Below are 13,006 nucleotides of genomic sequence, written 5' to 3'. Positions count from 1 at the left end.
TTGAAGCCATCAGTTCTTGCCAGCATTTTAATTAACACTGTTGAAATGCATGTAGAGTCTCCTGCATTCCCCCATCCACTTCTCCGAGCACCCATCAAAAAAATGAATACTTCCAATTCAACTTTAATCCATCTCACACAGCGGGAAGCACTAAGACCTCCTTTCAGACCCTTTACTGAGCATGTCCGAGTTTTAGCAACTAAATATGTTTCCCTGTCGTGAAACTTGTCAGACAAGGTGCCAGGCTCCCTTCCCCAGTGGGAAGGTCAGAAGTGTGGTCAAACCAGGTCTCTTTTCTTTTTTATTCTCCCCATTTCAGTCCCACAGAAGTAAGGTATGAAGTAAGTCTATATCAAAGCACCAAGCAGCTCGTTCCTCTTTAGTACAACCACTGAACCATAACATTTTCTCTTTCACTACTAGGCCTGAAATATGTACATTTGGGAAGTAACCGAGTGTCAAGTAAGTGAACATTAACAATTTAGAATAATTTTGTTTGGCTCCATTTTTGTCCCAGAAACACAATACAAATTTTACACTTTTAAAACGGCTTATTCCTCCCTCTCTGACTCTTCAAGAATCTTTTGAAGAATTATGTGATTTTTTTCATAATTCTACGTAAAAGAGGAAGCTTTAAATATCTTGAAGATTACATTTGTAATTCAATGTGACTTCTTTATGCTGGTTTGTTCCTAGTTAGAAGAATCAAACACTGAGGCAACTGTTCCAGTAATAGAGCAATCTCAGACATTCTGCAAGAAAACTATTCAAAAGCAATAAATTGCAAAGAGCTTCTCACTGCTTTCCCTAGCTCAATAAGGTATATACAGTGCTGAGAAAAAGTATTCACCCCCACCCCCTCCGGAAGATTTCATGTTTTATTGTTTTACAACATTGAATCACAGTAGATTTAATTTGGCTTTTTTGACACTAATCAACGGAGAAGACTCTTTCATGTAAGAGTGAAAACAAATTTCTACAAATTGGTCTAAATTTATTGCAATTATTAAACACATAATTGATGCACTTTTGGCAGCAATTACAGCCTTGAGTCTGTGTGGATAGGTCTCTATCAGCTTTGCACATCTGAGCACTGCAATTTTCCTCCATTCTTCCTTACAAAACTGCTCAAACTCTGTCAGATTGCATGAGGATTGTGAGTGAACAGCCCTTTTCAACTCCATCCACAAATTCTCAATTCAGTTGAGATCTAGGCTCTGACTTGGCCATTCCAGGACATTAAGTTTTTTGTTTTTAAGCCATTCCTGTGTAGCTTTGGCTTTAAATAGTCTGCTGGGCAGCAGGGTGAGAGCAGCTGACACTGGAAGATCGATGAGCTCACCAGGAAGGCTGGTTCTGTTCTAGGGGTGGTTGTGTCTGAGAGGAGGTTGCTGCAGAAGTTATGGAGCATTCTGGGCAATCCCTCTCACCCCCTCCATGACACACTGGACAAACAGAGGAGCACCTTTAGTAACAGACCGATTCCTCTGAGGTGCACCACTGAACGCCACAGAAGATCCTTTCTCCCTGGGGCTATAAGACTCTATAACTCCTCCTCAAAAATATAAGTACATGGCTTTAATACACATGAGTAACACTCACATCTACAGTGATGAAATGCTTTGAGAGGTTGGTCATGGTCAAAATGAACTCCTGCCTCAGCAAGGACCTGGACCCACTGCAATTTGTCATCACAATAGGACAATGGCAGATGCAATCTCAAAGGCTCTTCACTCAGCCTTAGACCACCAGGACAACACAAACACCTATGTCAGGATGCTGTTCATTGACTATAGCTCAGCATTTAATTCCATCATTCCCACAATCCCGATTGGGAAGTTGCAGAATCTGGGCCTCTGTACCACTCTCTGCAATTGGATCCTCGACTTCCTAACCAAAAGACTACAGTCTGTGCGGATTGGTGATAATATTGTGGACTTCAGGAAGGGTAAGATGAAGGAACACATACCAATCTTCAGAGAGGGATCAGAAGTGGAGAGTATGAGCAGCTTCAAGTTCCTGGGTGTCAAAATCTCTGAGGACCTAACCTGGTCCCAACAGCGACTACATTTCATTAGGAGTCTGAAGAGACTTGGTATGTCAGCAAAAACACTCAGCGATTCAGGAACAGATTCTTCCCTCTGACATCTGATTCCTAAATGGACATTGAACTCGTGAACACCACCTCACTTTTATAATATCTATTATTTCTGTTTTTGCATGATTTTTAATTTGTTCACTATATATGTATACTGTAATTGATTGATTGATTTATTATTATTATTTTTTTCTTCTTCTATATTATGTATTGCATTGAACTACTGCTGCTAAGTTAACAAATTTCACATCACATGCTGGTGATATTAAACCTGATTCTGATTCTGATTCATCTGTTATTTTGCACTATTTCTCTTTAATGCACATTTTGCATTCTTTTTCATACATCAATGCTTATATTTTGTATTTTAAAGTATGTATTTCTGACTGAGCAACCTTACTGCAATAATTTCCTTCAGGATAAATAGTTTTATCTTATCTTATTTTATGCTTGGGGTCATTGTTTTGCTGGAAAACAAATCTTCTCCCAAGTCACAGTTCTCTTGCAGACTGCATCAGGTTTTCCTCCAGGATTTCCCTGTATTTCCCTGTAATCTGAGCCTGAGTCTCCAGAGGGTTTCTGTGCTGTGGAAGACGTCCTGCATCGTCCCTGTACCAAAGACGCCGTGCCCCAGTGGCTCCAATGACTACAGACCAGTGGCATTGACCTCCCACATCATGAAGACCCTGGAGAGACTTGTTCTAGAGCAACTCCGGCCTATGGTTAGGCCACACTTAGACCCCCTCCAGTTCACCTACCATCCCCGACTAGGAGTTGAGGATGCCACCATCTACCTGCTGAACTGTGTCTATGCCCAACTGGACAAGCCGGCGAGCACTATGAGTGTCATGTTTTTTGACTTCTCCAGTGCGTTCAACACCATCCGCCCTGCTCTGCTGGGTGAGAAGCTGACAGTAATGCAGGTGGATGCTTCCCTGGTGTCATGGATTATTGATTACCTGACTGGCAGACCACAGTACGTGCGCTTGCAACACTGTGTATCAGACAGAGTGGTCAGCAGCACTGGGGCTCCACAGGGGACTGTCCTGTCTCTCTTTCTCTTCACCTTCAACACCTCGGACTTCAACTACTGCACAGAGTCTTGACATCTTCAGAAGTTTTCTGATGACTCTGCCATAGTTAGATGCATCAGCAAGGGAGATGAGGCAGAGTACAGGGCTACGGTGGGAAACTTTGTCACATGGTGTGAGCAGAATCATCTGCAGCTTAATGTGAAAAAGACTAAGGAGCTGGTGGTGGACCTGAGGAGGGCTAAGGCACCGGTGACCCCTGTTTCCATCCAAGGAGTCAGTGTGGACATGGTGGAGGATTACAAATACCTGGGGATACGAATGGACAATAAACTGGACTGGTCAAAGAACACTGAGGCTGTCTACAAGAAGGGTCAGAGCCGTCTCTATTTCCTGAGGAGACTGAGGTCCTTTAACATCTGCCGGACGATGCTGAGGATGTTCTACGAGTCTGTGGTGGCCAGTGCTATCATGTTTGCTGTTGTGTGCTGGGGCAGCAGGCTGAGGGTAGCAGACACCAACAGAATCAACAAACTCATTTGTAAGGCCAGTGATGTTGTGGGGGTGCAACTGGACTCTCTGACGGTGGTGTCTGAAAAGAGGATGCTATCCAAGTTGCATGCCATCTTGGACAATGACTCCCATCCACTCCATAATGTGCTGGTTAGACACAGGAGTACATTCAGCCAGAGACTCATTCCACCGAGATGTAACACTGAGCGTCATAGGAAGTCATTCCTACCTGTGGCCATCAAACTTTACAACTCCTCCCTCGGAGTGTCAGACACCCTGAGCCAATAGGCTGGTCCTGGACCTATTTCTACTTGGCATAATTTACCTATTATTATTTAATTATTTATGGGTTTATATTGCTATATTTCTACACTATTCTTGGTTGGTGTGACTGTAATGAAACCCAATTTCCCTCGGGATCAATAAAGTATGTCTGTCTGTATTTTGCTGCATTCATTTTACCCTCTACCTTCACAAGCCTTCCTAGACCTGTTGCAGTGAAGCATCTCCACAGGATGATGGAGTCACCACCACCCTTCATGGTAGGGATGGTGTATTTTTGATGATGTGTGGTGTTTGAGTTACACCAAACATAGCTTTTTGTCTGATGGCCAAAAAGCTCAATTTTGGTTTCATCAGACCATAGGACCTTCTTCCAGCTGACTTCAGAGTCTCCCACATGCCTTCTGGCCAAATCTAGCCGAGATTTCATGTGAGTTTTTTTTCAACAGTGGCTTTCTCTTTGTCACTCTCCCATAAAGCTGTGACTGGTGAAGCACCTGGTCAACAATTGTTCTATGTGCAGTCTCTCCCAACTCAACCACTGAAGCTTGTAATTCCTCCAGAACTGTCATAGGTGGCCTCCCTCACTAGTTCCCTTCTTGCATGGTCACTTAGTTTTTGAGGACGGCCTGCTCTAGGCAGATTTACAGCCGTGCAATGTCATATTCTTTCCATTTCTTGATGATTGACTTAACTGTACTCAAAAGGATATTCAGTGACTTGGGAATTTTCTTGTATCAATCTCCTGACTTGTGCTGTTCAATAACCTTTTCGCAGAGTTGCTTGGAGTGTTCTTTTGTCTTCATGGCATAGTTTACCTGGTGTAGCCAGAATACTGACACACCAACAATTGGACCTTCCAGATACAGGTGTATTTTTACGAGTCAATTGGACACCTTGACTGCAGACAGGTCTCCAAAAACAAATCTCCATTTAACTAATTATGTGACTTCTAAAACCATTTGGCTGCACCTGTGATAGAACATCGAACATAAAACATAGAAATTTACAGCACATTACAGGCCCTTCGGCCCACAATGTTATGCTGGTCATGTAACCTACTCTAGAGACTACCTAGCATTACCTTACCACATACCTCTCTATTTTTATAAGCTCCATGTACCTGTCTAAGAGGATCTTAAAAGACCCTATTACATCCACTTCCACCACCTCCGCTGGCAGTGCATTCCACTCACCCACCAATCTCTGTGTGTAAAACCTACCCCTGACATCCCCTCAGTCCCCATTTCCAAGCACCTTAAATCTGTGTCCTCTTGTGCCAGCCATTTCAGCCCTGGGAAAAAGCCTCTGACTATCCATACAATCAATGCCTCTCATCATCTTGTACACCTCTATCAGATCACCTCTCATCCTCTGCTGCTCCAAGGAGAAAAGTGATGATTTGCCATATTAAAAGGGGGGGGTGGTTAATACTTATGCAATCAATTATTTTGTGTTTTATATTTGTAATTAATTTAGATCATTTTGTAGAGATCTGTTTTCACTCTGACACAAAAGAGTCTTTTTCTGTTGATCAGTGTCAGAAAAGCCAAATTAAATCCACTGTGATTCAATGTTGTAAAACAAAACATGAAAATTTCCAAGGGTGTGAATACATTTTATAGGCACTGTAAGTGGGAGGAAACTAAATTTCCATTGTAGAATCTTGGACAGACATCCTGTGTTTTACTGTCCTGCCGCAGGAAGTCTTGATTAAAAGTGTTCCAGAGCTTAAACAGTTAGCTTATAAGGGTAGGTTGCCTAAAATTGGTGTGTATTTTTAGAAGACAGAGGAGTGATTCCATTGTGACCTTTTAAAATGTTGAAGAGTTTTATGCAGTGTAATGGAGAAACAATTTCCTTCGACAAAGTAATCCAATACAAGGAGACCTGAACATTCGACAGGACTGAGATCTGGAAGCCTTTGCTCAGATTTCTGAATACCGCAACTGAGCGCAGCTTCAAGAGGACAAAGGTTGGGAATTTAGTAAGAATGGGGATTTAGTGAAGACAGGGAATAAGGAGCTTCATGCCATGAAAAATAGATATAAATTAAAAAAATTAAGTTAAAAGAAAATAGTTATCACCAAAATATGTGCATATAGCAACAAGGTTGTTACTATAAGAAGCATACCATCATCATCATCACTATCAAAGCCATGCCATCTTCTCACAGCTACCATCGGACAGCAGGTACAGAAGCCTGAAGTTCAAGACATTCAGATCCAGAACCTACCAGCACAGCCCCAATCATTGCTCTGCATAGCATAGCCGTGAGGGCTTTGACCACTTTGCACTACAGTCAACTTCGCTTTTTATTATTCTAATTAGAAATATAGAAAACCTACAGCACAATACAGGCCCTTCAGCCCACAAATTTGTGTCAAACATGTCCTTACCTTAGAACTACCTAGGCTTACCCATAGCCCTGTATTTTTTATAGCTCCATGTATCCATCCAGGAGTCTCTTAAAAGACCCTATCGTATCCGCCTCCACCACTACCACCGGCAGCCCATTCCACACACTCACCACTCTCTGCATAAAAAGCTTACCCCTGACATCTCCTCTGTACCTACTTCCAAGCACCTTAAAACTGTACCCTCTTGTGCTAACCATTTCAGCCCTGGGGAAAAGCCTCTGACTATCCACACGATCAACGCCTCTCATTCTCTTGTACACCTCTATCAGGTCCCCTCTCATCCTCCATTGCTCCAAGGACAAAAGGCCGAGTTCACTCAACCTCTTCTCGTAAGGCATGCTCCCCAATCCAGGCAACATCCTTGTAAATCTCCTCTACACCCTTTCTATGGTTTCCACGTCCTTCCTATAGTGAGGCAACCAGAATTGAGCACAGTACTCCAAGTGGGGTCTGACCAGGGTACCTGAGAGCTGCAACATTAAATCTCAACTCTTAAACTCAATCCCACGGTTGATGAAGGCCAATGCACTGTATGCCTTCTTAACCACAGAGTCGACCTGCGCAGCAGCTTTGAGTGTCCAATGGACTTGGACCCCAAGATCCTGCACTCTGCCAAGAGTCTTGCCATTAATGCTATACTCTGCCATCATATTTGACGTATCAAAATGAACCACCTCACACTTAGCTGGGTGGAACTCCATCTGCCACTTCTCAGCCCAGTTTTGCATCCTATCAATGTCCCACTGTAACTTCTGACAGCCCTCCACACTATCCACAACACCCCACAACCTTTGTGTCATCAGCAAATTTATTAACCCATCCCTTCACTTCCTCATCCAGATCATTTATAAAAATCACAAAGAGTAAGGGTCCCAGAACAGATCCCTGAGGCACACCACTGGTGACCGACCTCCATGCAGAATATGATCCATCTACAACCACTCTTTGCCTTCTGTGGGCAAGCCAGTTCTGGATCCACAAAGCAATGCCCCCTTGGATCCCATGCCTCCGTACTTTCTGAAAAAGCCTTGCATGGGGTACCTTATCAAATGCCTTGCTGAAATCCATATACATTACATCTACTGCTCTACCTTCATCAATATTTTTAGTCACATCCTCAAAAAATTCAATCAGGCTCGGAAGGCACGACCTGCCTTTGACAAAGCCATGCTGACTATTCCTAATCATATTATACCTCTCCAAATGTTCATAAATCCTGCCTCTCAGGATCTTCTCCATCAACTTACCAACCACTGAAGTAAGACTCACTGATTTATAATTTCCTGGGCTATTCCTGCTCCTTTTCTTGAATAAGGGAACAACATCCTCAACCCTCCAGTCCTCCGTAACCTCTCCTGTCCTCATTGATGATGCAAAGATCTTCACCAGAAGCTCAGCAATCTCCTCCCTCGCTTCCCACAGTAGCATGGGGTACATCCCATCTGGTCCCAGTGACTTATCCAAATTGATGCTTTCCAAAAACTCCAGCACATCATCTTCCTTAATATGTACATGCTCAAGCTTTTCAGTCCTCTGCAAGTCATCCCTACAATTGCCAAGATCCTTTTCCGTAGTAAATACTCAAGCAAAGTATTCATTAAGTACTTCTGCCATCTCCTCTGGTTCCATACACACTTTTCAGCTGCCACACTTGATTGGTCCTATTCTCTCACGTCTCATCCTCTTGCTCTTCACATACTTGTAGAATACCTTGGGGTTTTCCTTAATACTCTCCGCCAAGGCCTTCTCATGGCCCCTTCTGGCTCTCCTAATTTAATTCTTAAGCTCCTTCCTGCTAGCCTTATAATCTTCTAGATCTCTATCATTACCACGTTTTTTGAACCTTTTGTAAGCTCTTCTTTTCTTGACTAGATTTACGACATCCTTTGTACACCATGGTTCCTGTACCCTACCATCCTTTCCCTGTCCCATTGGAATGTATCTACGCAGAACCCCACTCAAATATCCCCTGAACATTTGCCACATTTCTTCTGTATGTTTCCCTGAGAACATCTGTTTCCAATTTATGTTTCCAAGTTCCTGCCTGATAGCCTCATATTTCCCCTTAGTCCAATTAAACGTTTCCCTAACTTGTCTGTTCCTATCCCTCTCCAATGCTATGGTAAAGGAGATAGAATTGTGATCACTATCTCCAAAATGCTCTCCCACAGAGAGACCTGACATCTGACTGCCCCGGAAGAGGTCCCAATGATGTAGAAATCTGAATCCCTGTCCCCTGCTCCAGTCCCTCAGCCATGCATTTATCCTCCACCTCACTCTATTCCTATATTCACTGTCATGTAGCACAGGCAGTAATCCCAAGATTACCACCTTCGAGGTCCTGCTTCTCAACTTCTTTCCTAACTCCCTGTAGTCTGCTTTCAGGACCTCCTCCCTTTTCCTACCTATGTTGTTGGTACCAATTTGTACCACAACCTCTGGCTGTTTTCCTTCCCACTTCAAGATATCATGGATGCGATCAGAAACATCCCGGACCCTGGCACCTGGGAAGCAAACTACAATCTGTGTTTCTTCTGTACATCTACAAAATTGCCTGTCTGACCCCCTAACTTGAATTGAATGATCTTTATTGTCATTGTACATAGGTACAATGAAACTCTGTTTGGCTTCCTCTCAGGCAATCAAACAAAGCAGTAGATAAAAACAAGACAGTGATAGAAAAACAGTATTAAATAGATAAGTAGCAGAAAATAAGTTGCAGCAGCACCAGAATGTCACAGTAATGCACAAAGTGCCGTTAGTGCAAGTATTTGAGTCCTTGTGTGTGCTCACAGTTTCAGTCACTGTTCTGTGGGAGTGGTGTGATGGAGGCCACAGCTCTGGGGTAGAAGCTGTTCCTCAGTCTATTTGTTCCGGCTTTTAGTGTCCTGAACCTTTTGCTGGACGGCAGCAGGTCAAACAGGGAGTGGCCGGGGTGTGTGGTGTCTCTGGTTATGCTGATTGTTTTCCACCTGAGTCTGCTGGAATAGATGGTGTCCAGTCCTGGGAGCTCCATCCTGTCAATTCGCTGGGCCACCTTCACCACGCGATGCAGGTCTCGTCGCTCAGCGGCTGTGCAGCTGGCACACCACACTGTGGTGCTGTTGGTCAGGATGGTTTCAATTGTGCTTCTGTAGAAGTTAAGCAACAGCTTTTGTGGGAGTTTGGCCTGTTTCAGCTTTCTGAGGAAGAAGAGTCTTTGTTGTGCCTTTTTTACAAGCAGCAAGGTGTTGGTGGTCCACGTCAGCTGTTTTGACAACATAACTCCAAGGAACTTTAGGTTTTCCACATTTTCCACTACCTCTCCATGTATATGGAGGGGGGTGTGTACTCTGTCCTTTGATCTCCTGAAGTCAATGATCATCTCTTTTGTTTTAGAAGTGTTAAGGACCAGGTCGTTGTCCTTACACCACTCTGTCAGATGTTCCACCTCGAGTCTGTAGGCTGTTTCATCTTCGTCTGAGATCAGGCCAACCACTGTGGTATCATTCGCAAATTTAATTATGGAGTTGGAGGTGTAGATGGGGGTGCAGTCATGTGTGAAGAGTGTGTAGAGCATAGGGCTGCCTGTTTTTAAGATGAAGGTGGTGGAGGTGTGCTTACCAACTCTGACTTGCTGTGGTCGGTCTGTGAGAAAGTCCATGACCCATGAGCACAGGGAGGAACCAAGGCCAAGAGTGTTCAGTTTGCTGACCAGTTTATGGGGGATGACTGTGTTAAATGCAGAACTGAAGTCCACAAATAACATCCTCACAGAGGTGAACTATAGAGTCCCCTATCACTGCTGCCATCCTCTTCCTTTCCCTACCCTTCTGAGCCACAGGGCCAGACTCTGTGTCAGAGGTGCAGCCACTGTTGCTTCCCTCAGGTAGGCCGTCTACCCCAACAGTACTCAAACAGGAGTACTTATTGTTAATGGGGATACTCTATAGCATCTGCTTCTTGCCCTTCCCTCTCCTGACTGTTACCCACTTATCTGTCTCCCGTGGCCCCGGTGTGACTACCCGCCTATAGCTCCTCTCTATCACCTCCTCACTCTCCCTGACCAGACGAAGGTCAGTGGGCTGTATCTCCAGTTCCCTAACACAGTCCCTAAGGAGCTGCAGCTGGGTGCACCTGGTGCAGATGTGACCGTACTGGAGGCTGGGGGTCTCCAGGACCTCCCACATCTGACACCAAGCACAGAAAACCGGCCTCACACACATTCTTTCTGTCTGTATTCTAAACAGATAACCTACCTTGCCTCGACCCTTTATTGCCGAAGCCCCGTTGAGCCAAAGCCTTCCTACCCTGTCTCCCACTACTCCAACGCCTGCTCCTCTGATGCCTGCTGTGTAAAGCTGTCTTCTTTTTAAACTCTTCCCGCTGTCCTCGCTGGCTGACCTCCACGCACTTGTGCAGTTATGCCCCGTTCAAACCACTGAAGAAATAATTGTGTTCTTTTTTGTATAATTTTGTATAATTTATGCTTAACTTATACTTTTCTTGTGAATGTTGTACATCTAAAGCTATATGTCAGTGATACTGCTGCAAGTAAGTATTTATTTGCACCTGTACACTTGGCAATAAAGTCCACTTGACTGATAACAAATGATTAATAGTATGAAACAGAATTATTGACTATACTAAAAGATGAAAGATAGCTGATTAAGTATTAATACTTCAAAACAGGGAAAGTTAACTAAATATGAAAAGTTCAATCAGCTTAACACATTAATAACAAGTATAGTCAAAAAGAGAATGAAAAACAAATATAAAGTTTATTAGAACATGAGCCTGACCTGTAAATAATGCACTTTGTGGGAAATTTGGCATGCTTCATATGCCCTTGAGAACCATATGTTGAAGTGTCTCCAGATGACTGAGCTCAAACTCCTTATTTCCAAACTTGAAGATCAGCTGCAGACACTAGTGCATAAGGGGTGCTAAGAGTTTCCTGCATCACCATGATCATGTTTTTGTGTACCAAAGGGTCCAAAATCTAAAAATGTAAATTAAAAATTGAGGATTTATGCTGTCACTAGTAGTAGGTGACTGATGAATCAATTTCTAGGCAAAGAGAAGCAACATCATTTCACTCCTCTTCAGCCCTCCTTTTAAATTTTCCCACCTCAGAGTCATGTGGAATACAATTGTTAAGTGCTTTCAGGGCTGAAATTGTCATTGGATCAAGGAATGTGATCATCAGGGAAGAATGTGGGCAGTGGGTTCTGAATCATCAGGCATCAGATGTAACAGCAAAGAGGATTAAAGACACCTCTAGTCTACCTTCTTTCCGCATAATGGACCCACCTTTTGATGAATGTCAAAGGTGATTCAGACAATTGTCAGACAATTGCCTGCCTGAATTGTCCACTATAAAACCAGTGAGGCATATCTGAACACACTTACTGTTGATCCTTGAATTCCCCAGGCAAAAAAAAACAAATTTGATCAAAATAGTTATGAAATGTGGCACTGTAGCATTTAACCTGTGAATTCTATGCAAAAACAGGACTGTAATGGTTTTCATTGGGAGTTCAATACTGAGCTTCCAGCTGCCAACATCATTACCATTCTATTACCTGGGAAGTGGGCATGTGCTTATCCCATGGCAACCATAATATAGTGTCAGAAAGGCACTCCTGGAAGGGGAGAACAGCGGGAGTGGTGAGGAAATGGATCTTTCCCACCCTCCCCCAATACACTCACTATGATTTGGCCCAACAGCCTGTATATTATGCATGTTGATGAGGAATACCACCACAGTTTATTTTTGAAAGGGTTCAAAAGAATCAAATATCATGATAAGACAGCAATAACCCAGAATTCTCCTCCACAATCGCCATCAGCACAGGTGCACCACAAGGCTGTGTGCTTAGCCCCCTGCTCTACTTGCTTTAGATTTATGACTGTGTAGCTAAGCACAGCTCCAATGCCATAAGACCATAAGACATAAGAGCAGAATTAGGCCTTCTGGCCCATCAATTCTGCTGCACCATTCAGTCATGGCTGATCCTTTTTCTATCTCCTCCTCAACCCTAGTTCCCGGCCTTCTCCCTGTAACGTTTTTGCCATGTCCAATCAAGAACCTATGAATCTCTGTCTTAAATACACCCAACGACCTGGCCTCCACAGCTTCATGTGGCAACAAATTCCACAAATTCACCACCCTTTGGCTAAAGAAATTTCTCTGCATCTCTATTTTGAAAGGGCAGCCCTCTATCCTGAGGCTGTGCCCTCTTGTCCTAGACTCTCCCACCATGGGAAACATCCTTTCCACATCTGCTCTGTCTAAGCCTTTCAACATTTGAAAGGTTTCAATAAAATCCTCACTCATCATTCTGAATTCCAGCGAATATAGACCCAGAGCCATCAGATGTTCCTTGTATGATAACACTTTCACTTCTGGAATCATCCTTGTGAGCCTCCTCTGGACCCTCTCCAATGCCAGCACATCTTTTCTAAGATGAGGGGCCCAAAACTGTTGACAATACTCAAGGTGAGACCTCACCAGTGCCATATAAAGCCTCAGCATCACATCCCTGCTCTTGTATTCTAGACCTCTTGAAATGAATGCTAACATTGCATTTGTCTTCCTCACCACCGACTGGCCTTCTGAAAGTCGAAATATACAACATCCACTACATCCCCTTTATCTAACCTACTTCTCAAAGAGTTCC

This window comes from Hemitrygon akajei, chromosome 18, assembly GCF_048418815.1.
Source record: "Hemitrygon akajei chromosome 18, sHemAka1.3, whole genome shotgun sequence".
Lineage (NCBI taxonomy): Eukaryota > Metazoa > Chordata > Chondrichthyes > Myliobatiformes > Dasyatidae > Hemitrygon > Hemitrygon akajei.
The sequence above is the reverse complement of the archived record's forward strand: the minus strand, read 5'-3'. Positions refer to the sequence as shown.